Raw genomic sequence first — 27368 nt, forward strand, 5'->3', positions numbered from 1 at the left:
ATAATAATGTCATGTTAAAATTTTAGAAAGTACAGATAAATAAAAGGAAGAAAAATCAGTTCACTGTAACTCTTCTTTTTTTTCTCTTTTGTTTTGGCTGTGTTGGGTCTTCATTGCTGCACGCAGGGTTTCTCTTGCTGCGGTGAGCGGGGGCTACTCTTCATTGCGGTGCGCAGGCTTCTCACAGTGGTGGCTTCTCTTGTTGCGGAGCACAGGCTTCAGTAGTTGTGGCACGTGGGCTTCAGTAGTTGTGGCTCGCGGGCTCTAGAGTGCAGGCTCAGCAGTTGTGGTGCATGGGCTTAGTTGCTCTGCGGCATGTGGGATCTTCCCGGACCAGGGCTCGAACCCATGTCCCCTGCATTGGCAAGCAGATTCTTAACCACTGTGCCAGCAGGGAAGTCCCAGTTTTAGGAAAATCTTAACTGATTTATTTCACTTATTAAAAATGTTTGGGCAAAGAGGATCCATGATGAAATCTATGCCTAATTCTGTCTAAAAAAGCTCTGTTAATGAGCAAAAAATTATTTTGTATGTGATAAGGAAGCATTGTGTCCCAGTGGAATTGGAAGTAGTTTTCCCCTTAGTGATACACACAAAATACAGGTGCATGTCGCCAATAGATAACGTTTTAGATTCTATGAAATATGGTGCTATATCACGTGGTGATAACTCAAGTAAATTAAAGGTAAACTTGAAGGCTGTATTAGTTAGCTCAGGCTGCTATAACGAAATACCATAGGGGGGTGGCTTAAACAACAGACATTTATTTTTCGCAGTTCTGGAGGCTGGGAAGTCTAAATGCTGCAGGTTTGGTTACTTTCTGGTAAGGAGGGTCCTTTTCCTGGCTTGGAAAATGCTGCCTACTTGTCATCTCCTCACATGGCAGGGAGAGAAAGAGAGAGAGAGAGAGAGACAGACAGACAGACAGAGAGATGGAGAGAGAGAGTTAGTTCTGGTCATTAATTCTATCATGGCAACGCCACTCTCATGATCTCATCTAAACCTAATTTTCTCCCAAGGGCCCCACCTCTAAATACCATCACAGTGGGGGGTTAGAGCTTCAGCATAAGAATTTTGTGAGGATATAAACATTCAGTCTGTTAAGAGAGGCACCCAGCTGGACAGAATTGGTTTGCAGGAGTAACCAGGAGCCCCTGTATTTTTGTCCTTTGTGACTTTGGGGCAATCCCTTAACTTCTTTCATGCTCAGCTTCCTCATTGGCCAAATGATATGTGCCCTGCGTATTTCATAGGGGTTTAACAATTGTCACCTGATTTTTTTTTTTTTTTTGCAGTATGCGGGCCTCTCACTGTTGTGGCCTCTCCCGTTGCGGAGCACAGGCTCCGGAAGCGCAGGCTCAGCGACCATGGCTCACGGGCCCAGCCGCTCCGCGGCATGTGGGATCTTCCCGGACCGGGGCATGAACCTGTGTCCCCTGCATCGGCAGGCGGACTCCCAAACACTGCACCACCAGGGAAGCCCTGTCACCTGATATTTATTCATAGGGTCAGTCGTTTAACAAAGAGTTACTGAGGACCACGCCCCAGGTCTGTGCTTGGTGCTGGGGGTATATATGAAGAAGGCCAAGATGGTACGGCCCTTCAGACAGTGACCTTTGACAGACTTCCTCCCACTCACTCTGCTCAGGATGGCATGTGAATGAAGGGAAACGCTCATGAATCCTCTTGGGAGCTGAGATGTCCACTCCTTGGTCACTTTTTACCTTGAGAGGGATCTGCTGAAGTATGGTAGGTCCCGCATGGGTCTCGGGCATCCTCCCAGGGCCTGCTGGGGGATGCTGTGGTCCCTGAATTCTGAGATCTCTTTGAACTGACCCCAGACCTGCATGGGCCATTGGTTCTGTCAGTACTTTCACCTAAGAGTCTGTTGAAGGAGCTGAACAATTAAACAAGCAATTAGCCTAAAGTGTATTAAGTGCGGTGGGAGAGCACTTATTACCGAGTGCTAGAGGTATGTAAACCAGAGGCTCTGAACCTAGTCTCCGGTTCCTGAGAAAGGCTTCCTGTGAAAAGTTTCTCTCAAACTACAACCTGAAGGATGTGTAGGAAGGAGTCGGCCAGGCCAAGGCAGAGAGGGTTTTGAGAGTTGGGGGTGGAAAAGAGGAGTGTGTGTTTCAGACGAGGAACAGCATGTGAGGGGCCCAGTGGCAGGCTTATTTGAGAAACTAAAGGTAGGGGTAAGGTGTGCTTAGGTGGAGCTGGAAGCATCAAAAGATGAGGCTGAGGAGGAAGCTGGGACCACATCAGATGGGCTGGAGAAACCACAGTAACCATGGTAACTGCAGCCGGTCAATGGGAAGCCACCGGAAGTTTGTAAGCAGAGGAATGATCCAGTTAGATTGCCTTCTGAGCAGGTGACTCAGCTGTGCTGCAGAGGATGGCTCAGAGGGGTCTATTACAGTCATCCAGGTATTTGTTAGAAGAAAGATACGACTAGCACAGCAAAATCCTTTTTTTATGCCATAAGTGGGCATCCAAGATCATTATGCAGACTTGCTTTTTTTTTGTTGTTAAAAAATAGAAATCGGTAATATACACTAAAATTTCCTCTCAAAGGCATATATTCTATTTTAACTTAATGAGAAATTCAGTATATTCTATGGACTCTTTCGTACCCACACTCCATTAAAAATAAATTATGATACCAAAAAATCTCAACTTAAAGATTAAAACACATACATTTAAAATTTTATCAAGTGGTCTATCACTGTGGTAGATCTTATTATTATACACAAATATGCACAGCCCTTCTGGGGGTGAAATCATAATTTCCCCATGTTCATGTGACATGTTTTGGACAATAGAAATGATCAGAAGGCACATGTGATACTTTAAGACACTGAGGTTGGGGGACAGTTTGTTACCCAGCATAACCTGGTCTGATGAATGTGTCTATTATGTCATAAAATAATATTATACCAAACATGGGATTTAAAAATATCTCAACTTTCCATAGAAATGGAAAACCTGAAAACAGTAATTAATTTGGTTTGTCGGCATCCAAGTGATTTCTGGGTGGGAACGGATGCTTCCCAGGCTTTTAGGTAAGATAAGAAAACTGAGGATAAGAAGGCAGCCAGGAGAAAAAGGAGAGATGTCTTTCTCCAGACAGAGATCTGTCCCCGGGAACTTCCCTCTCAGATCTCTTCTTGTATTTGGCCCCATCTGTCTCCCTTCTCCAACTTTTTATCTCAACCTCATCAAGCTCAGTGGGAGACATGTTAAGAATCCCCCAACAAGATGCATTAACTCATTGCTTTGCAATAAATAGATGGAGATGAATTTAGCACCTGGACAATTAGCTTTAAGATGCTTATCAACTTGAGCTGATCTGATTACAAGTTCTGTGCAAGATATGAGTGGGAATCGCTGAATCCAGTTTACAGGAGCTTGGAGGACACAATTACGACATTTCGTGACACTGAACAGAAAGTTCAGTAAAAGTCTGCAAAACTCAAGCAAACAAAATCTTTTTTTTTTTTTTTAAGTAGCATGTATCAATATATTTGTCCTATTTAAGGAGCTGTAATATTTAGATCCTGGCATCTACTTGTATCAGTGTATGCTCTGGAGGCCTGTTAGTTAAAATTCCCTGCATGTTATTCATTACTATCTTATATGAGTTGGTTCGCGGTAGTGATTATAAAATGCTTCCTTCTTATTGATATTTCATGCTCTTTTGTTCCTTTGCATGCATCCTCATGCTATGCTGTTTTTCTAAATTTATTTTATTTTTAAAATTAATTTTTATTGGAGTTGCATTACATATATAGCTGCATTACAATGTCGTGTTAGTTTCTACTTTACAGCAAAGTGAAACAGCTATACGTATACATATATCCCCTCTTTTTTGGATTTCCTTTCCATTTAGGTCACCACAGAGCATTGAGTAGAGTTTCCTGTGCTATACAGTAGGTTCTCATTAGTTATCTAGTTTATTCCTAGTAACATGCTGTGTTGTTTTGTCTCTAGAATGCTGATGGAATAGCTATTGAAGGAAGTAGCAGCTAAAGAAATGGGCTTTGATCATGTGATATGGGTGTAGTTCCTATGATAGCAGTAATTGTAAGTTTATAAAGCAAGGTCTGCACAACTGGTACTTTGATCAGAAAAATAGAGAAGGCGGACACAAAAGAGACCAAAACATTTGATGCTGAAAGAATCAGAAAAGAGGATTTTGGATGATGATTCTTTATGCTAAGGAGAAAGGCTTAGTTGTCTTTCCTACAAACATCACTAGTCCCAGTAAGTAAACAAGTAAATTAGAGGAATGACACTTACTGCTACATGTTACTTATAATTACCTAGATTTATAAGGGAGATTGAATGGTTTCTTTAAGTTCTTTAGAGGGAGGTTTATAGTTAAGTATGAAATGGAAAGTTACTAACTAATGCCCCCAAAGAATCAACTTTCCCATATCATAGAGAAGCATGTTTTCCCCTAGAAAGCTTGCTTTCCACTTTCCAAATTTTTAGATATTTAATTTATTTGTTTATTTATTTATTATTGCCAATCTATTTGAAGCAGTTTATGAATACTGGGTGTATACATAAAAAAAATAAAAAATGAAAACCCTGCACAGTCATGGCATATGAATTATAAGTGAGGGTCCAAACTTTCTAGCTTCTTGCTGAACTCAATCAGCTTTAGCCACTCAACGTATGCACAGAAGGTACATTAATATCATTTCAAACGTTAATGGAATTTGCCTAGGGTTCTCATCCATAGATGAATACAGCCAACTGCTTCCTTCAAAAGGCAGAATATCTTGCAATCAATTCATCAGATTCCCTGTTGGAGTGGCTTATGACATTGTGCATTCCCCACGTGACACAGCGTGGAAGTCAGAGCACTGGGCACTGACTGGAGTAAAATCCCGATGAAAAGGTATTGGTTTATGTAGAAGCACAAGCTCATGTTACTTTTGTGTCTTGCAGCTGCAGGGGGTTTCCAGGCAGTCTTTCTGTGCTGAAGAAAAAATGCAATTACTTCATGTCAATTTATGTTTTTTAATGTCCTTTTCTTGAGATAACTGTCAGATTGTCAACCAAATGCTCCAGTGGGATCTGAGACCTGACCACGTTCAAATGGGAAGCAATCTTGTCATGCCAGCCACAGTGAACACACAACCCCATGCAAGTGTTACCCAATCTGGATTTGGGTCCGCTTGCTGGACACACAGCAAAGCCAATCTACTGACACCAGGTTGTGATAAAGGAGAGTACAGCGTTTACTATAGGGAGCCATGCAAGGAGAATGGGCAGCTCATGCTCAAAAGACCCAAACTCCCTTATGGCTTTGAGGGAAGGTTTGGGGGTTTTTTTGTTACTACTTTGCATCTGCTAACCCAAACTCCCAATCCTTCCCTTCCTCACCCCCACCACCCCGTGGCAATCACAAGTCTGTTCTCTAAAACAAGATTCAAATTAAGGTTCACCCTGCCCTCACTTCCCTTTGCTAACACCCTTCTGGGGAGTGTTTTCTTTCCATCTGTTTCTCTTTCGTAGATATGTTCATTTGTGTCTTGTTTTAGATTCCACATATAAGTGATGTCATGTGGTATTTGTCTTTCTCTGTCTGACTTACTTCACTTAGTATGATAATCTCTAGATCCATCCATGTTGCTGCAAATGGCATTATTTCATTCTTTTTTTATGGCTTAGTAATATTCCATTGAATATGTATACCACATCTTCTTTATCCATTCATCCGTCAATGGACATTTAGGCTGTTTCCATGTCTTGGCTATTGTAAATATTGCTGCAATGAACATTGGGGTGCATGTGTCTTTTTTGTGTGTGTGTGGTACATGGGCCTCTCACTGCTGCGGCCTCTCCCGCTGCAGAGCACAGGTTCCAGACATGCAGGCCCAGCAGCCATGGCTCACGGGTCCAGCCGCTCCGCGGCATGTGGGATCTTCCCGGACCGGGGCATGAACCCGTGTCCCCTGCATCGGCAGGCGAACTCTCAACCACTGCGCCACCAGGGAAGCCCCATGTATCTTTTTGATTATAATTTTGTTTGGTTATATGCCCAGGACTGGGATTGCTGGGTCACATTGTAATTCTGTTTTTAGTTTTCTGAGGAAACTGCATACTGTTTTCCATAGTGACTGCACCAATTTACATTCCCACCAACAGTGTAGAAGGGTTCAGGGAAGGTTTGTTTGTTTGTTTGTTTAACTTTTTATTTTATATTGGAGTATAGTTGATTAACAACATTGTGTTAGTTTCAGGTGAACAGCAAATTGATTCAGTTATATATATACAGGGAAGGTTTTTAAAGGCAGTGTGAGGGAGGGGACTGCAGGGTGTGTGATCAGCTTGTACTCAATTCTCAGGTTGGTTGGCATCGAGGTGAAGTTTTGAAACATTTTTAGAAGATATTCTACCTTACTCCAGTTGAACAACTTTCCTATTTTTTTCTCACAGTTTGGTACAGGGAAAAGCTTATGCAATTTGGAGTTTGAGTAGGCATAGGGGAAAGTCCCTACTTTTTTGAGCCCCAGTTCCTCAACTGAGATAATATTAGCTGCCTCTCAGTATTTTTGGTGAGTGCTGAATGAGATACTGTGTGGAAAAAAATTAGCACCCCCCAAACATATAGTAAGTCCCTCAATAAATATCCATTCTCTTTCACTTTTTTTCTCTGACATACTCAAGGAAAATCTTACGTTAGCCTCATAGTAAATGCAATAGAGTGAATGAAGAATGGAAAAAAGGAAGGGAGAAAGAAAGAGAATAAAAAAGCGTAAAGGAATGGTATCAATATAATAAGAAAATGAGTTCAAAAGCACAACTTTAGTTAATTGTTAATTTAACTGATTGCCAGGTACTAGGATAGGCACTAGGATTATACAGTGAGCAAACTGGTTCCAGCCCTCTTGGACCTCAAATTCATGTGGTGGCACTGGTACAAAAATAATTATCTCGAACAAGATATGCTAAATTCCATAATAAAGAGAAGTCTGCACATTGGTGAATGGACGGGTGATCTCATTACACAAAAAGATTACTTTGATTGACCTCTTTGAGCTCCCGTAGTCTCTAACACATTACAGAGAGTTTTATGCAATGCTTCCTTCCATGAAAATTCCTTGCCATTAGATGGACAGTTAGGGTAACGCATCGCTTAGACTCAGAAGAAATTATTTTGTCTTCTGTAGAAATTATCTGAGTAGTGAGGTAAAAATGCTCAAGTATTAGGGAAGGCCACAGAAAATTTCCTCAAGGGTTGAGAAGTTTTATCATTTATGTTTCATTTTGTAGCAAAACAAACAAATGCATAAGAGACCAAGACTCAAGTGAAGCCTCTCACCACTTAGCCGTCTAAAGTAAGTTGGCATCTCCAATGAGAAGGTATAGGCTGGAAAGAGGTCCCTGTCACTCACGGCTTTAAGCGGATCTGACAGTTTCCTATTTAGAGAGAATGTGTTCTACAGTTGACATGAAAAGTTTTGATGACACACTGCACTCATTATCTCCTGCTCTCCGGGAGAGTGGAATCCACAACCCAATTCAGGGTGACATATGTTTGCCCTTCTTGGGATTAGCAGTCTCCACTAACTGTTCATCACACCAAGTCAACCTGCAAATACAAACTCCCGAGCCATTTAACAAGGGCCTTACCTACGGCCAACTTTGAGGTCTCGGTTGAACTCTCGCATCTCTGCTTCTGACGAACAACATCAAATGATGCTTCCATGGAAATAAACGCATCTTTGTTAGAGATGTCAGGTTAGGGGTGTCTGGCCTCTGAAGCTGGCTGAGGCATGATTCCTTTCTTAGGACGAGGTAAAGGGCTCACTGAAGCAATTAGAGCAATTATTCAGAGCTGCCTGTCATGGCTAATCAGCTCTGACCAGCCTGATGGGAAGAGGTAGCCCAGCCCTGCCTTCTCAGGCCAAGAGCATTGTTGTCGGACGGTGTCGTCAGCATCTCCGCAGATACACTCAAGTTTCGAACACTTACTGGCAAAACCTAACCTTCTTACCTTTATGTCTCTGTTCTATTTTAACAGTCCTTCTACTCAGAGGAGGTCATCTGAGGCTTGTTACGATTTATCTTTCTTCTGCAATTTCTCCTTTACCCCACCTGATGTTTGATTGCCAAACTTCCTTGCGATAATGCAAGAGTTTTTCTGAGCTATGGAAAACTTCTCCTTTTCTTTCATCCCAAATCATCCTGAAGGGCCAGTTAAAGCCTTTTAGAGAAACTTGGTGTCACCGAGGAGGAAAGACATTTGAAGGCCATAGAAAAATGTCTTGTGGAAGATGCTGGAGAGGAAGAATTGATCATTCATCACCGTGAACCTTGTCAGCATTTTCATCCCCACCATCCTCATCCTCATCGTCCTCATCATCATCTTCATCAACATCATCTTCACCAGCATCCTCCCTGTTTCCACTGCCATTAGGTACCTGTGTGTATGTGAAGTGGCATGAGAATACCATAAAAATGGAATTAAATGTACACGGTCTTGCCTCTCTAAGTCATTCAACTTAAGGCAACTAAGATTCACACATATGATAAACTAAAATATGAACTTTTGGGTGAAGAATAAATAAGAGCTTGGATTGCAAAAATAATTGAAACGTTGCTATTACATATAACACTTCTTAAAAAAATATGAGAAGTGAAGGAAAGCTACAAATGCTGTGTGCCTCTTCCAGAGCAGGTCAGGAGAACGTTTTTACCCCCTCCTCCGGTTTGTCAGAGAGAGAATTAGGGAAGAGTTGGGACACTATATTAGGAATTACTTTAGAAAAGGAAAACAGATGTCTTGCTCGCTATAGGGTATTTCAGCTGTACTAACACCTGTATTAAAATTATCTTAGTAGGGGGCTTCCCTGGTGGCGCAGTGGTTGAGAGTCCGCCTGCCGATGCAGGGGACACGGGTTCGTGCCCCGGTCCGGGAAGATCCCACGTGCCGTGGAGCGGCTGGGCCCATGAGCCATGGCCGCTGAGCCTGCGCGTCCGGAGCCTGTGCTCTGCAACGGGAGAGGCCACAACAGTGAGAGGCCCCCGTACCGCAAAAAAAAAAAAAAGAAAAATTATCTTAGTAATTTTTATGAAAGTAGGATTATTTTGTTTGGCTGATTCCCGGACAACAGTCATGAGAAGACTGGGCCAGTCATTTCTTTGGTGATCAAATATAGCCGTGGATACATGACAAGGTATTTGACTTGATCGGGGTAAGTGAAAATTTTTTCTTCTCCTGCTGATTTCTGTCTATCATAAGTACCAACACGCTGTAGAACTCAGTGGGCACATCTCTTATTTGTGGCCCAGCAACAGCATTTAATTGTTACCTTTTACCTAAACAACAAGGTCATATTGTATAGCACAGGGAACTAGAGTCAATGCCTTTAATAACCTATAATGGAAAAGAATCTGAAAAAGAAAATCTATATGTATATATAAATGAATCCCTTTGCTGTACACCAGAAACTAACACAATATTGTCAATCAACTCTGCTTCAATGAAAAAAAAAGATTTGAGGAAAACTGTGATGCAAATTGGAATTGGATTATTTATTATTAATTATTGTCGTTATTATTTTTCTTTCCTGAAAAGAAAATAGTTACCTCTTTTTTTGTTTTTTTTGCGGTACGCGAGCCTTTCCCCCTCACTGTGGACGAGCAGAGTTCTCACAGGCATATAGCCTCACTCAGTGCCATCACTTATAAGCAGAATAATAATGCTTGTAAATGGTGGGATTTTACAAGCCTGGATCACAGGAATTAGAGCACTTATTGGCTGGCCTAATTGCTTCATCACGCATCTAGGCAATGCTGCCACCACTCAAAAGTAAGAGAACTTGGGGGCCACCACCTCTCCCCAATTGTATTTTAACACACTGTGCCTAGAAACATCCCCCTTCACAGCTTGGTGAGGGAGAAGGACTTTTGGTTCATCAGAAGAGAGAAAGTCCAAACGAAATGTGAATGACCGAGGCAGTGCCAGGCATCCTGCAAGTGGTGTGATCACTCACTGTGATATTTCAAAACCACCTCTGTTGGGAAAAGAAGATGATTGCGATGGTCAGCTTCACGGTAAACTGAGCCTGGAAATGACAGCCTTCTTATTGTGACACAGTGAGAAGATTTTTATCTGTGATATTTATGTGGCATCAATTTTAGAACCATCATCCAATAACTCTGGCATGCAAGTTTTCTATTTCTGAAACCGCTTTTGGGCTTTGGGTGTCTACAATGTTTGCCTGAGTTAAAGTTTCTCCTGAGTTGGAAATTTAAAAAAAGCAATTATAAAGCAGAAACTAACACACCATTGTAAAGCAATTATACTCCAATAAAGATGTTTAAAAAAAAAGCAATTATAAAAGATGTGAAATTTAAAGATGCCGGGGTTCTCCCCTGGTGGTCTAGTGGCTAAGACTCCACACTCCCAATGCAGGGGGCCCAGGTTCGATCCCTGGTCAGGGAACTAGATCTCACATGTCACAACTAAAGATCCTACATGCTGTAACTAAAGATCCCGCATTGCTGCAACTAAAGACTGGCACAGCCAAATAAATAAATATTTAAAAAAAAAGATTACAGGGACATTGTTGTTTTTCCAGAGAGACAGAACCAATGGGATGCATTTCCATAGAGAAAGAGATTTATCATAAGGGATTGGCTCATGGGATTATAGGAATAAGTCCTAAAATCTGCCGTTGCCAAGCTGGAGATGCAGGAGAGCCAATGATGAAGTTCTAGGCTGAGACTGAAGGAAGAGCCCATATTTCACTTTGAGTCTGAAGGCAGGAAAAAGCCAATGTCTTGGTTCAAAGGCAGCCAGGCGGGAGGAATTCCCTGTAACTCAGAGGAGGGTCAACCTTTTTGTCTATTCAGGCTGCCACCTGATTGGATGAGACCCACCCACATCAGAGAGGGCAACCTGCTCTACTCAGTCTACTGAATCAAATGTTAATCTCATCGGAAACACATTCACAGACACACCCGGAATAATGTTTGACCGAATACTTGGGCACCCCATGGCATATTGGATGCCCCGAAGTCAAATCGACACTTAAAATTAACCATCAGAGACATCAGCTAACAGAGTGCTTAAACTGGGAGTGCGGACGTCTGTGAGGTTAGATTTTTTTTTTTCCCACAGGTCTGATGAAGCAAATTCCTCTAACGCCCTATGGTCACTTAACCCTTCATATCCCTGCCCATGTGGGCAGGTGAGCCGCAGGTCATTCAGCTGATGGCTAATTGCTCAGCTGGCTAATATCCTCATAGCAGGGAGGCTTACATTCCCTGCCTACCTGGCCTTTAGAAATTCCTTGAGGATCACGTGATGATGAAATTGGGTGCCCTGGCTTTTAGTTTGGGTTTGGCCACCAATTTCGTATGTGTCTATGCGAATTATTTGAGCCTCTTTTTTCTTGTTTGTACGCTAACTGAATTCGGTATAATCCACATGATGTCCAAGGTCCCATCCAAACCTCAAATCTTATCACTAGTAGATGACTTGGAAAGTAATTAGTAGATGTCTTGGACACTACTATTTTTATTATATTGGTGTCTTAAATGTGAAGGATATTTGAATTCTTTTAGTTTCTTGATATCTGGAAATAACAAGCTTCTCACTGCCACTTTGGGGATACATTTTCTTCTAGGTAACTGCTTCAAACCTCTATTATATTGCTTTTGTCCTCTGTCCAAAACATATCATAAAGATTTTTGAAAGGAGCCTATTTCTTTCCACAGTAATAAAAGGACATTCTGTGGGAACACCTGACACCCTATGAGATAGTACGTGTTAGCTCATGACTCGTCAGTTCTTGATTTCATAGCTCAAGGCCCCAAACCAAGCTCGCTCTTTCCTCAGTCAGTCAGCTTTGAATTCAATGACAACAGATCCCAGGAAGACATTCAAGAATGTCAGTTCACATCTGAGCACTTTCTTATGAAATAAAACTTTGGCATTTGTTATGACGGGCTTTACAGCACACGGCAGAGAAGACACACATCCTATTGCTGTTTGGCTTTTGTAGGGCAGGCACTTTACCTACTGCTTCAGTGATAAGACTGCTAACCTCCTAACTTTGCACTTGAAACCGTCTGCAGCTCTTTTCCTGCCACAGAGTGTCAATGACAGAGACAAGGCTATTGATGGAGATCCTTATGGGATCACCCGCACATTCTTCATAGAATCATGGCTGACAGAGTGACATGCTATCTGTTTCCACAGTCACACAGAGGTTGAAAATGGGAAAGTTAAATATAAATCTTTGTGGAAGTTTCAGTAATTTTTAATAATTTGTTCTTTTGTCGCATGCATGTGTGAATGATATATTTGTCCTAGAGCAATGTGAATTCATTTCCCCACATCTGTAATATCTGCAGTTAGCTAAATTAAAAATGCATTTGTACTTGTACAGTTAAATGATCATATTTAATGAAATGTCAGAGATGAATCTTAGCAAATAGTCAGGAAATTATTTTAGAGAGTGCAGCATTTCATTGCTAGCAGTCAGGAAAAAGTGAAGTGATTAAACAAATGGTTTACTGCTCAAAGGTGGTGGCTGTCCGGTAAGAATGGAAAGCCAGGGTGTGGGGTTGATGGGCAAATGCTGAGTTTCTAAGTCTTAACCCTCTCTCTTTTCCTGCTCCCTGCATCCCTCATGGAATCTTGAGTCTGACGGTAGCTCGCATTAGGAGTTTTGGAAATTTTCCCCATGGAAGTAGGAAAATAAGCCATCAGAAGATGGATATAAGGCATGAGAATCTCACATGAGTTTTCCGCAACCCAACTTTAGCAAAGTTTAGGCAGATGAGTTGAATAGGAGGCTCAGATGAACTGAATGAGAACAGGATGGAGCTGGTCAAAGACTGATGGGCTATTGAGGCCACAGGCTCTTCATCCACGGGGCAGATGGATATGGAGTGGAACTGAGAAGAGGCAGGGGATTAGGAAGCTGTGCTGGAGGTAAGAACAGAGTGAGAGGGGACAGGTGTTAACAGGCAACAGGTAAGAGCAGAGGAGGAGTACGTGAGTAGGAGGGCTCTGAAGGGAAGGTATTGGGTGATGGAGAGAGCAGGGTGGGGTCATCAGGTGGCTAGAGAGACCTTTCTTTGTCACAACACATGGCCATACCCCACACCAATCCCATGCAAGCAACTTGATATGCGGGCAGGCCAACTCTTCCAAGAAGAGTTATCACCTGTTTTGGTTGGTATTAGGAGTTGAATTACATCCTCCAGAAAGATGTGTTGAAGGCTTAAGCCCCACTGGCTCAGTAAGATGAGGTCATACTGGGGAAGGGTAGGACCTTAATAGGCCTGGTGTCCTTCTAAGAAGATGTCGGGAAGACACGGAGGGAGAAGCCACGTGATGATAGAGGCAGAAAGTGAAATGATGCAGCTGCAGGCCCAGGAATGCTCAAGATTGCCGGCCCCACTAGAAGCCAGGAAAAGACAAGGAAGGACTCGCTCTCCAGTGCCTTCAGAGAGAGCAAGGTGATGACGACACCTTGATTTCAGACTCCCGGCCTCCAGATTTCTGTTGTTTTTAAGCCACTTAGGTTGTAATACTTTGTAACGGCAGCCTTAGGAAATGAATACAATTGGCAAAACACAATTCTGAATGGCAGAATCAATAAGTTACATTTTTCAGTCTTGTGAATTTTTTCTTAAGGTGATTCCATTACTTTCCATTTAAATTTTTTGTACTGGGACGAGGTTGAGGTGAGTGAGGCATTCTCTTCAGCTGCAAATGTTAGGAGCTGCCAAAACACTCAGTAATTAAGATAAATAATGTTCTAAGGCAACATCTTAAAAAATTTGAATTAATGCCAAAAAATCCAGGATGAACAAAATATCAAAATTTTAAACAGGATCAGTGTTATTAAGTTTTCCTTTTGCCTCATATGGTCTGGCATGGCACTGATGTCAACATGTGAATAACACAAATAAGTTTAAAAATGTATGTAATAAAGGATAGGTGTAAACAGATTCACATAAAAAACACTGTATTTCAATTTATCTCAGACAGACAGCAAAAGAGATGACAAGGTCCCAGTAAGACATCTTGGGTTGAATTCACTTTTTTTCACGTGAGAACTCAGTGGGGAGACCAGATCAGTGACACCCGGTAACAATGAGAACCTGCTTAAGCATCTTTCAAAGATGAAATCTGCATAAAAAAGACACGCTGCTACAATCCCAGTAGCAAAGGGAATTAGATTCTTTGGGCTTCACCACACGACAGTAAATGACAGCATAATAAATAAAGCTGGAATGATTTCTGACTTATACTTTTCACATCATAACCTGGAGGTGCTTTGCTATTGTTACAGGTATATTAAATGTAGGTCTGATTATATCCTAGGGAGAGCTGACGAGAGGCATATTCTGGAACAGAGAGATGCTTGTCTTTGTCTGGTGGTTAATGTTTATTGGGTGTTCACTTCTCTGAAAACTTGGAAGAGATCAGTAGTGGAACCAGGACAGACCAAGCGTGGAATGTCGTTTTCAGGTGCTTAATTTAGAGGAACGTTCTTTCAGTTGCTTAAAGATGTTGTTCAGTGTTTGTTTAACACTCGAAGATGGATATTAGCTATTTTTCTCAACCTCTAAAAGTACAAGTATCAGAGCTTCCCTGGTGGCGCAGTGGTTGAGAGTCCACCTGCCGATGCAGGGGACGCGGGTTCGTGCCCCGGTCCGGGAAGATCCCACATGCCGCGGAGCGGCTGGGCCCGTGAGCCGTGGCCGCTGAGCCTGCGCGTCCGGAGCCTGTGCTCTGCAATGGGAGAGGCCGCAACAGCGAGAGGCCCGCGTACCGCAAAAAAAAAAAAAAAAGACAAGTATCACTCTAGTGGCCAGTGGAGAGCCTAGGATGTGAGTTCTAAAACTGAGAGAAAATGAACAAAGACAGAAATAATTAAATGAAACATGGGCTCTGCGCTGCTGAAAAAAAAAAAATTTACTGACTCCTTTTCGGTGATTGTTCTATGAATTTTAACATATCAATAAATTCATGTAACCACCGCCACAATCACATGAAAAACATTTCCACAGTGCTCCACGCGCCCATGTCACATTCTTTAAAACTTGATTCTGGCTTTTCTTCGTAGAATGGTCTGTTCATTTTGATTCTTATAGTGCTTACTTTCCTTAATTCCCATGATTCCACTTACTAAAAATTCTGCAAATTCATTCATGTTTTTCTGGCCACACTGTGAGGCTTGTGGGAATCTTAGTTCCCTGACCAGGGATTGAATCCATGCCCCCCCTGAAGTGGAAGCACAGAGTCCTAACCACTGGACCACCAGAGAAGTCCCAGAAAAAGTATTATTATTACTTTTCTTTCTTTCTTTTTTTTAAACATCTTTATTGGAGTATAATTGCTTTACAATGGTGTGTTAGTTTCTGCTTTATAACAAAGTGAATCAGCTATAAATATACATATATCCCCATATCTCCTCTGTGACCACCTAGAGGGGTGGGATAGGGAGGGTGGGAGACGCAAAAGTATTATTTTTGATTCACAACTTTGATATAGTCACATTTATTCATTTTTTAAATGCTAAAGATTTTTAAAAAATTATAAAACCCCCCAAAATTTAAGGAAATCATAGAGATAAATTTTCAGAAAACTGGATATTTAGTTGTGTTTGAAGTGTTGTTTATGTGACCCCTGAACACATTAGAAGAGAAAAGTTCATTCAATTCACTAGTGTATGCAAAGACAGGTGATATTTTGACATTTTCCACTGTTGAATTAATGAAATAACTGATTGCTTTGATTTCTCTTACACAAAGCCCCAAAGCTGTCATACGCTGGAAAGTTGCACAGTTAAATTCATTTGCTGTTTTACAGGAAATGAGAGGTCGTAAACTATTGGGAATATTCAAGGCAGGCATTGGGAACCTTCTTAAACTTGCTTGTAAACACATGCAATTCTTTTAATTACACACACAAAGAAAGTGGAAGGCAGAATCTTTGCTTCCGTGAAGATAGCTCATCCCACTTTCTCATTTATCAATTAAGCATAGATATTTCATATAAATTTTTCTTTCTATGCACATAATTTTTTATTGATTCATTCATTCAACAAATAGTTTTCGAGCACTTGAGGTGTGCCCAGGAAGAAGATGCAGATGATACTTTGCCCTTAGAGACTGGGGTGATTGAACTGAGAGCAATGATCGTTAAGACAACGTGAAGGTTTTCAATAAGGCCAAAGGCCACCGTCCAGGAAGCTCAGAGGGGAGGTGATTATTTCTTCTGGGTAGAGGCAAGCCTTTGTGGGAAAGACGGTGTTTAACTTGAGTTTTGAGGAACAGGCAGGATGTGGATATTGAGGAACGGAAAAGGGTACTCCAGGCAGAATGCATCCTGCGAGCAAAGCCAAGGAGAGGTGATGAGAGGTTGAAGCGGAGCCCTCAGTCTGAGTGGAAAGTGGGATGGAAGGTGGGTGATGTGGAGTGAAGCTGGAACAGAGCGAAAGCGTGAAAATTCATCCAGTGCTTGCTTTAAATCAGGTGTTGATAGTTGCTTCTGAGGATGTCCTAGTTTTTAATCCCTGAAACAGCTGTCCCCAAATAAGTGTTATTTTCCCTTTTTGTAAAGTGTTATTGTTCCTTTTCTACAGATGGGGAAACTGAGGCAGTGAGAACTTAAGGAACTTGCTAGAGATGGCCTCTTACTAAGTGGCAGGACTGACATTTAAGCCGAGGGACACTTTCTCCAGCCTGCCATGTTGTCTTGAATGAAATTCTAATGCAATGAGGAGGGGGAGGGTGAAGGAGGGTAGGGGTGAGGGACTCTGAGAATTTTTTTTTTTTTTTTTAGCGGTACACGGGCCTCTCACTGTTGTGGCCTCTCCCGTTGTGGAGCACAGGCTCCGGACGCGCAGGCTCAGCGGCCATGGCTCACGGGCCCAGCCGCTCCGCGGCATGTGGGATCTTCCCGGACCGGGGCACGAACCCATGTCCCCTGCATCGGCAGACGGACTCTCAACCACTGCGCCACCAGGGAAGCCCTGAGAATGTTTTGAGCCGAAGAAAGGCAGTGTTAGAGCTCTTTGTTCAGGAAGCTGGTGGCAGTGTGTCGGCTGGGCTGGAGAAAATACGGTTTAGCCACTTCATCCTCACTGAAGAAATGTGCTGATTTGTGTCCAGATAAAACTTAATAATACAACTTTTCCTAGATGCCACTAGGATAGACTGAACCCAGGATATCTAAGAACAGGGTTGCATTTACAAACGCTTCGTCAAGTGCAGTGTCAATGACTGTGCTAAGCATATTACAGACATTAGCTCAATGAATAATAATAACAACCTGAAGCTCAGTGGTCTTAAGTTCACAGAAAGGAAAACTGAGGCTTAGAGAAATTAATTCACCTGTTCAAGGTTCGAGTTCGTCTTTAATCTTTGAATCCAGGGTACAATCTTCAAGTTCAGGGCTGTCTGTTCCTGTAACTTTGCACTGTTCTATCTCCTGCTATTTGTCTAAAAAGTCAAAAGAGTAGTCATTTAAAAAATGGTTTCACTCATATCTGCCATCTGAGAAGGTGGCTTCCTCCTGGCCTAGAGTGACTGTCCCTTGCCCCTACTAACTCCTTAGCTCTTACCGGCCCCCTCTCCTCCTCTTTGTCTTAGTTCACTCCTAAGGGTTTCTCATGTCGTCTTTACAGCCATCCTAATGTCCACAAATCACTTTTACAGACAGTGTCACGAGTATGAGGAGAACAAGCCACCAGCGGTGACATTTCCCTGATGGAGGGTGGTTTGTCTCTATGAGGCCTCAGAGTCTCAGTGAGTTTCAATTTGCCATGGCTTGCTGGGGATGGAGGGATTAGGGTCGGTGAGAGGCTTTGAAGTTCAACCAACCTATTATTGAGGGAGGCCTATGATGGTTTGAAAATCTTGTTTATCTCGATTTTTCTCTTAGATATAAGGGGAAAAGAGCACGCTAGCCAGACATGCAGTGAGCTGGTTGATGGTTTTGCCATAATTAATCTTACATCCACTTCTATTTTTCCCCCACTTGATAATTATCCCTAATATTTAGTTCGTACTATCATCTCAGAATATATAATTCAATTGGGTTTGATATGTTTATGCAGTGACTACTATGTACAGAGCATTAGGCTAGGTGTCCTAACGAGTGCAAAGAGTCATTAACAAGGCGATGGAAAGATAGTGATGACTAAGTGAACCAATGACATTTGGACTGTCTTGCCTCCTGCGTCTTTCAAGTAGGTGTTGGTTCCTCGAAACGACGTGCACTGCAGTCCTCATGTAAATCTGGGAAAGATCCAAAGAAAGCCAGGAGCTTACAACTAGGGTAGGTTCTTGGCAGTTCACAGCGCTAATTACCGCTGATACAAATATGGATTCATCATAAACACTTATAATTCCATTTTAGCATGCTCCAATTAAAGTATGTACCATATAGCTTGGATATCTTACAGTTGCTCGGGGCCCAGGGGTGAGATCAACAGTGGATAGCATGCCCTATGGTGATTGATATCCAGACATTCCTAGAAATAACGCTTCTTTTGGCCAATCTTGGAAAGAGTATAGGGGGAGTAAGAATTATATTGTTATTAAAGGAGCCATCTTTCCTCATTCTTGACAAATTCCGTTTCTGGCTCTAGTGACTAGGGAGAGAAAAATAGTGATTTTCTAATACATTCTTTAAGTTTGAAAAAGCATAGCTATTATTATAAATTTATATTAGGAAAATTAAACAAAACACCTACTGTACAGTAAATTAAGCTTGATACAATTTCCTTGTCTGAAACAAGCAGGTTGACGGTTGTCTTTATTTGGCTTTGGTGACTGATTGTATATGGTTCTTTTTCCCACCCTTGGGCTAGATCAGATGGTGGGGCCTTGAATTTTTATGTTTCTCATAAAGGGCCATGGCTTAAAAAAATATACTGGTGAGTTCTTTTTTTTTTTTTTTTTTTTGCGGTATGCAGGCCTCTCACTGTTGCAGCCTCTCCCGTTGCGGAGCACAGGCTCCGGACGCGCAGGCTCAGCGGCCATGCCTCACGGGCCCAGCCGCTCCACGGCATGTGGGATCTTCCCCGACCGGGGCACGAACCCGTGTCCCCTGCATCGGCAGGCAGACTCTCAACCACTGCGCCACCAGGGAAGCCCTATTGGTGAGTTTTGGGTAACCAAAGAATGAACTTATTTCTCTGGGTAACTTTGGGGTTTCTGTGTAGACTGGGATGGGACAGGGCTGGCTCTAGAGTTGTTGAAAAAACCCAGGGCTTTGCGTCTTTTAGATCAACGGTTGTATTAGTTTCCTGTGGCCTGCTGTTAACAACTTACCACCAACTGGGCAGCTTAAAATAGCAGAAATTATTCTGTCACAGTTCTGGAGGCCGGAAGTCTGAAATCGATGTGTCGGCTGGGCCCTGCTCCCTGCAGAGTCTCCAGGGAGAATCCATTCCTTCCCCTTCTAGCGGCTCCCGGTGTTCACTGACTTGTGGCCACATCACTCCAGTCTCTGCCTCCATGGTCACACTGACTCCGCCTCTTGATTCTGTCTCAAATCTCCTTTGGCCTTTCTCTTATAAGGACAGTTGTCATTGGATTTTGGGTCCACAAGTATAATCCAGAATGATGCCCTCATCTTGAGATTCTCACCTTGATTATCTCTGCAAAGACCCTTTCTCCAAATAACGTAGCATTCACAGGTTCTAGGGATTAGGATGTGGGCTAATCTTTTCAGGTGCTTCCATTCAACTTACAACAGTGGCTTTCAACTTGTTTTGAACCACAGGAAGAAATACTTTTACAACATAACCTAGCTCGATTGTATTCAGGGAATCAGAGTTTTACAAACCAGTACTTTCTCTTACCAGAGTGAGATGTAATCTGTCCTATTCCGTTCTATGCTATCGCATTCCACGCCAACAAAATCCTGTTTGCTGAGCTACTAAATTGATCTCATGACCCATTAATGGTGCTGCCGTCCCCAGTTCTAGGTCTCAGATGATCCTGGGCTGTAGCAGGTCTGGACTCTCTTGATTGGAGAACACTAACTTGTCTTGGATTTGTCAGGCTGACTGAACTGAATTGGCTTTGAAGGAGTGGGTGTGAAGGTTAAGGGTATGATCAGAATACTACCTTATTTGATGACCACTTAATTATATTACATGCAAATTATCAATACTTACATCTTTCTGTGCATCAGGCATTGTGCTAGATATGAGAGCCACAAAAATGAATTATTCAAACCCACACCAGGCATTCCCTAAATTCTCTTCTATGTTGTACCACACAAATTACATTAAACATACATTCTTAATCACCAATTTCTTTGCCAAGGCAAATAGTGGTTTATAAGTGGACCTTAGGCCCACTTAGTAACTTTTCTCATGTATTCTTAAGTACTGAAAATATGGTGTCCCATGGAAGCACCTAAATTCATGCCTTATAAATTGTTTTAAGAGGATTTGCAAGTAATTAGAGGAAAGCTTTCTCAGAAATGATGCTAATCCAAATTTCTCATAATCGTGTGGACATTTTAAGCACTTTGCAAGAGAGCCTACACATGTAAAAGCAGTGACAAAAAAAAAATCTGCTTCCATTTCAAGTGGGTGACGTAAGAGAACTAAAACCCATGATTAAGAAAAATGAAATTGTATAAATTATAGCAGAAATGCCTGTCATCACCCGTATTAGCTGCTAAAATACCTCCAGGGGGTTAGATTAGAAAAAGAAAATTACTTATCTGTAATTCTTATTCTCTTTAGGTAGCAATTATAATAGATATACACTCTTGGGTGTAAGTCATTGGTGTGAGAATCAGGAGTAGACTAGAAGTCAGCTAAAGAATTAAAACCCTCAAGGAAGATGCACCCTGGGACGTCAAGGGCATGATGTATATGGAATGTCATTGCCCTCAAATATCATTCCTATCTGACCATCGAAAAGAACTGGCGAATTTAGTCCCTTGGAAGAAAAGAACGACTGAGTGGATCTATTATTATTATGATCATATATTAAATGTATAAAGGTCTAGCCCTAGGCAAAATTTGTGAATTGGGTCTACTCATTTTCTCTGTGACTCTCTACCTATTTCAGGAATCCAATACCCACTTACTTGCCATCTCCCTCACTCTGCTCTTAGGAAATATCTCATTAAATTTATTTACACCGAAGCCAAGACATTCACAGTAGAACAAGCCGTGGGAGGGAATCAGGAGACTGGTGCTGGGTTGGTTACAAGTTGGTCCTGGGGTAGGTGTCAGGGAAACCCTGTCACCTCTTTGGGCTTCAACATCCTCGTTTATACAATAAAAGGGTTGAACTAGGAAGTGTAATTTCTAGGAACACTTTCATCTCCATGATTCTTGGTGAGAAATACAGGCTAAACGTTCGGCTAATTTTAGGCTAAAATGTTAGGCTAAAATGTTAGGCTAAAAATGTTACTCTCGAATATGGCATTAAACTTGAGCGGAATTGACCAAACCTTCAGCTGGAGAAATGAAGTCTAATTTGAGGCATCTGCTAGAGGCAAGGAGATATTTGAGGGTGTGTGTCTGTTTGACCACAACCTCTGAGAGCCTATCACGTGAGTAGCTGCTACACAAAACCCCTATACATATTAGTGTAACTTGAGTTGGGGCATACTTCCCATAAGAGCCCTAGTTAAGTGAGAGCTTCTCGGAAGCTGCACTTTTGCAGGCTGTGATGGCAACATTAGTGCAGCAATCATTCAGGAAGGGTTGCTCCAGTGTCTGAGAGAGTTAGGACCATTTCTAGAAATGGCTGCTCCCCAGCTAAGCAGTAACTTACATCGGGGTGTTTTACAGGGATCAGCTGCGTGTACCTCTTTAGACACAGAGACAACAAGAGGTACTTACTTCTCTTCTCTTTTCCTTGCACAATCCCTGCTTCCCTTTCCCTTTGAGGCCATTCCAGTCCAGACTGAAGGGAGGAGTGCTGGATTTTGGTGTATAAGTGACAGTTTCTGTTCTTTTCTCTCTTTCTCTCTCTCTGTCTCTCTCTTTCTCTCTCTCTCTTTCTTTCCTTCTTTTTCTTTCTCGCTGCTCTTCCGTGTCATCTCTATCATAAATCGAGTGTCCACAAATACATGGGGACATCATTCTATCATTCTATCATGCTTCAGATTCCATTCTGAACTTCCTTACTCTTCCTTGGAAGGAAAGAGTTTTCCCTGGGAAGATTTTTGATAAAAGTCCACTACAGGATGGCAGGAACCATGTCTTGTCCATTTCTGCTTCTCTAGTGCCATGCGCCGTGCTCGATCAGTGTTTATTTATTGAAGACATCGTAGCTCACACCTTCCTGGTAAGATGGAATTCGATGAGATGCTCAAACTTTATCCCAATTCAAGAAAGCTTGCAAAACAAAACAAAACAAAACACAACTCTCAGCAATGATTAGTCTATCCCTCTTACAGTTTCTTTAGCTAAAAACCAAAAGTCTGACAGTGGTCCCATGGGAAGTTTTAAAAACACAGAAGCCTGGGTCCCACCTCTAAGGATTCTTCTGTTTTATTGGTCTGGCATCAAGATTTTTCAAATTTCTTTAGTTTTTTTTTAAAGGGTGGCCAAGCCTGAGAATCGCCAGGAAAAGAAATAGCGAGAGCTCACTGTGACTATCGTGATGGTCCAGATAAAATGCAGACAAATAAATTTTTAGTATAAGTCTGTTCCAAATATGGCTTGGAGCATACTCAAGCTAAATATTTACACGTTTATCGGAAGTTCAAATTTTGGGACTTCTCTGGTGGTCCAGTGGCTTAGACTCCGTGCTCCTAATGCAGGAGGCCCGGGTTTGAACCCTGGTCAGGGAAGTAGATCTCACATGCTGTAACTAAAGACCCCGTACGTGGCAATGAAGATCCTGTGTGCCCGGTGCAGCCAAATAAATAAATATTTTTTAAAAAAAGAAATTCAAATTCCATTGGGTACCCTGTATTTTTATTTGCTGAATCTGGCAAGCCTAGTCACTATAAAATTATTCTTCACACACTAACCTTGTTAGAATCTCTGTCTGCAAGTTACCTTTATCCCTCCCTGAGACATCCTGGTCCCGTGCAATGTCGCCCTTGCTGTGCTGAGCTCTGCTGGTCCCTCCAGCTGCCAGTGCAGCTCTGACTGTCCCATGAAAACAACTTTCTCAGAACCGGAACGTCTGGTGCCATTACAGAAGAACCCACACAACGTGACAGGGTGTCAGCCGTAAGCAGGCAAACCTAGGAGCAAGCAGTTGACACAGCCTGTGGAGAGCTGCACAGAGAACGAAAGATGGAGGGATTAATTTCACAATATCAACCATTTATATGTGATGCAATTGAAACCCAAAGAGAGAAGCATGAGCACCGTGTTTTACATTTTCTCCAACCAGACTAAGTGAGATAACGAACTGGATGATTCAGTTAGAACTGTGTCTAAGATGACCAGTTCGTGGAAAGAGAACACAGAAAGGACCTCTCCCCTTTCTCCCACATCTGCGGGTGCACAGATGCTGCACTTTCCACCATGGCAGAGTTGGTCCTTCACTTCTCAGCTTGACAGGTGGTGCTCATGAGGCCCCGGGAAGGTTCTAGAAGGGTGGGACCTCTCACTGGCCTTCTTCAGCTGTCCCTGTTCTGTGTTAATGAGATTTACAACCCCACACATGGCTCCTGGGTTGCCTACTGGGAAACCATTCCATTTGCAAGTTTTGGGGGGGATTCCCGACTGTATTGCTAGGCACCGCAATGCCCATTTAGTCTCAGCTTGGAGAGATTATGCTCTCTTGGAGCCAGAGGAAGGTGTATTTCTGAATAAGCTGGATGATTAGGGTTGAGGCACTTTTCCAGCACGTTATCACTTTTTTCATAGCTTCGCATCTGATCCTAACAATGACCCTGCCAGCTGGTCTTTTTAAAAACGTGTAGATTCCTAAACCCTTCTCTTGTCAATTCTAACGCAGTGAGGCTGGAGCGGAACCCAGGACTCTGTAGTTTTAAGACCAGCCTTAGAAAATTAGTAGGGACTATCGGATTTGAAAATTATTTTGGAATTAAAAAAAATTGAAGTATAATTGACTTACAATATTATACTAGCTTCAGGTGTACAACACAGTGATTCAATATTTTTATACATTACAAAATAATCACTGCGATAAATCTAGTTAGCGTCTGTCACCATACAAAGTTACTGCAATATTATTGACTGTATTTCTTATGCTGTACATTACATCCCCGTGACTTATTTATTTTATAACTGGAAGTTTGTACCTCTTACTCTCCTTTACTTATTTCACCCATCTTCCTACACTGGGACTCTTGATTTAAGTTCTAGGAATCCCAGCTGCTTTGGAACTGCACAAATAAATTTAAGTGAAAAAAATCTGCTACCTGTTTTTCAAAAGTTGTTGCTATTTGTAGTTTACTTTTAAAAATTACGTTGGGAGTCTTTAATAAGTATAACGAAAGATATAAAGTGGAAATATAAAGGTGGATTAATTATTGGCCTCTTCAGTCCTATCACTTTTTTTTTTTTTTTTTGCGGTACGCGGGCCTCTCACTGCTGTGGCCTCTCCCGCCGCGGAGCACAGGCTCCGGACGCGCAGGCCCAGAGGCCATGGCTCACGGGCCCAGCTGCTCCGCGGCATGTGGGACCTTCCCGGACCGGGGCACGAACCCGTGTCCCCTGCATCGGCAGGCGGACTCCCAACCACTGTGCCACCAGGGAAGCCCAGTCCTATCACTTTTGGCGTCAGTGGGGACCGATTGAGGAAGAGGCTCTCTCTTTTAGAATTTGTTGGATTTAATTCATTTATACACCAGACATTTACTGAATATCTGTAACGTATCAGGCACTGTGCTAAACTCTAGGGTAAAACATTGAACGAGGCATACGCCTTGCCTTTGAGAGGCTCACAGTCTATTGGGCAGACAGATACGCAAATCTACAGGTTATAATAAACGTGATCTATGATATAATTGGGGTATGGATTACAGGGTATGGGAACACAGAAGAGGGAAGATTCAACTCTATCGGGTCAAGGCAGACTTCAAAAGGCGATGCAGGGCCTTGCCTAGGGTTTCTGGAGGTTAGTGAGTCTCCGGCTTCGCTCGGCATTGCCTTGACAACTTCAGGGTCGCTTTCCCTGCAGGGTCCACTCAAAAGACAAGTGTCGCTCAGAATCCGAGTGAAACGGTTTGCTGTCTCCGCCTCCCGAGCCTCCCACACGTATCACTTCCCGGGGAGCATCTGAAGATGCAGTCTGCTTAACCTGAGCCAGATGGGTGGGCTCTGAGCTGCACGCACCCCTCTTGCGGGTAGAGCGGCAGGAAGGCAGTGCTCAGGATGGAAGCGGACAGATCTCACAGTGCACTTCTTCAGGGTTCTAAGAAGGCTGCTCGCGTATTTGCAGCTCTGCTCCCAGGTGTGCAAATGTCAGAGAGACTGATGCCAGCGTTCACTGACCTGTGATCACGCCTCCTTCGAGCCCTCGGTCCTTCTGCCTCGCTGAGCTAATTCTATGGACAGAGAATTTGGAAAGGACGCTGGGTGAACTGCCTGCTCAGACTAACTTCAAGCTTCTCTCTGGAGCCTTCATGGCCTCACTTAAATGGTTTTCAAGTAGAGCTCCCCCTTCTCTGATTTAATGAAAGTTTAATTCCTTTTCTCTCCACTGTTACTCTCTCTCCGCTCTCTTCTGCCTCCTCACACGTTCCCTTCCCACCCCCCAAACTGCCTAAACCATTTTTCATCCTTTCCTTTGCTGGCAGCCACTGTAAATAAAGCCGGGAGGCGGCAGGTCCTCCAGGAGAGGGGCGAGGTCAGAGAAGCTGTTCTTTGAGCCTCTGGGCTCTCTTCTCTGGAAATCACACGAACAGCCTATTTCATGCCCTGACAGCCCTTCGCTGTTATCCTCACCTCGGGCAGTATTTTTGCTTTTACTGTCCTTTAGCTCCCTGGAATGCTGAGCTCTTTCGGAGGCTTGTATCTGTCCAGCTGTGTCTGGGTCGCCTTTGTCCCCACATGGAGAGAGAAGTAGGGGAGGAAGGAAGGAAGGGGGGTGACACATCAAGTCCACAGGGAGAAGTGGGCTTCTAGGACTACAGCCCTGAGCCAAGCTTTCCTCTCGGAGGTCAGGTAGCCTCACCTCATCCTAGGAGATAGATTTGCCTAAAAATGTAACTTCCTGTTTTGGAGGTGTTGATCAAAAATATCAAAGCTTTTAAGCTTTGAGCTCCTCTAGAGGAAACATTATCATTAATTTGTGTGACTGGGCGCCTGCAGCGAGGCAGGACCTGCACCACCAGGGCTACTGGATTCTGACCTTGGAAGCCTACATCAAGTGAGAAAATCAGAGTGGAGAAAGAAATGAACACATATCGACTGCCCTTTATATGCCAGAATTTTACCTACTTGTTTCATTTAATCATACACTAATGGCCCTCTGAGTGGGGGTCGCTGTTCTCATGTGACCACAGATGCCAAAGTGAGGGTTCAGGGAGTTCAGAAGCCGAGCACTAGGTGGAGTCGGGTTTCAAACCAAATACATCTGACCCTCTGCTGTGCTGAGAAAAAGGGTTGATATCCTGCTGATTTGGGGGAAGTAGGCACATTTGGTTCAATAAGAGCAATTTATACACACTGTAATCTGACTGCAGTTATTAGGTACGTGTGAACAGAAATGGTACCCGAAAGAGAGGAGGGTTTATATAGAAAATAGAACTGATATAAAGTCTTCCTTCCTTCCCTCCTTTCTTTTTCTCTTTTCGCTCCCTCCTTCTTCCTTCCTCTCTCTCTCTCCCTCTTTTTCCTTCCTTCTTTTTTTTTTTTTTTGCGGTACGCGGGCCTCTCACTGTTGTGGCCCCTCCTGTTGCGGAGCACAGGCTCCGGACGCGCAGGCTCCGGACGCGCAGGCTCAGCGGCCATGGCTCACGGGCCCAGCCACCCTGCGGCATGTGGGATCTTCCCGGACCGGGACACGAACCCGCGTCCCCCGCATCGGCAGGCGGACTCTCAACCACTGCGCCACCAGGGAAGCCCCCAGTCTGATTTCTTATGAGTCTCTTACAGATGGCAGGCTGGTGTCCTGGGCTGATTGCTGCAGCGCTATTCTTATATATGGTCTGGACATTGTCCACTTGTATATACTGGCTCTCAGTCCATATACATGAAATAAGAACTGGCTTCTGGATTCCTGGTTGGCACTAAGAATAGAGTCTGTTTGGTAAACACACAAGCGTATGGGATAGGAAAGGCGTAGGAGGAGCTGTATAAGGCTGGAAATGTGCGAGGCCAAGGTCGGCCAGATGCTCATGAGGATGCTCGGCTGTCGGGGCTGGAGAGGGGCTGCATCCTCTGGAGAAAGGGACACCTTCTTAA

The 27368-nt window shown here is 43.1% G+C and overlaps 1 protein-coding gene across 1 annotated transcript in view; it reads left to right on the plus strand.

Annotated features, from left to right (window-relative positions):
- Nucleotides 1-27368, plus strand: part of SNRNP48 (small nuclear ribonucleoprotein U11/U12 subunit 48) — a 578580-nt gene that overhangs the window by 487486 nt on the left and 63726 nt on the right. The window lies entirely within an intron of this gene.

This window comes from Delphinus delphis, chromosome 10 (assembly GCF_949987515.2).
Source record: "Delphinus delphis chromosome 10, mDelDel1.2, whole genome shotgun sequence".
Lineage (NCBI taxonomy): Eukaryota > Metazoa > Chordata > Mammalia > Artiodactyla > Delphinidae > Delphinus > Delphinus delphis.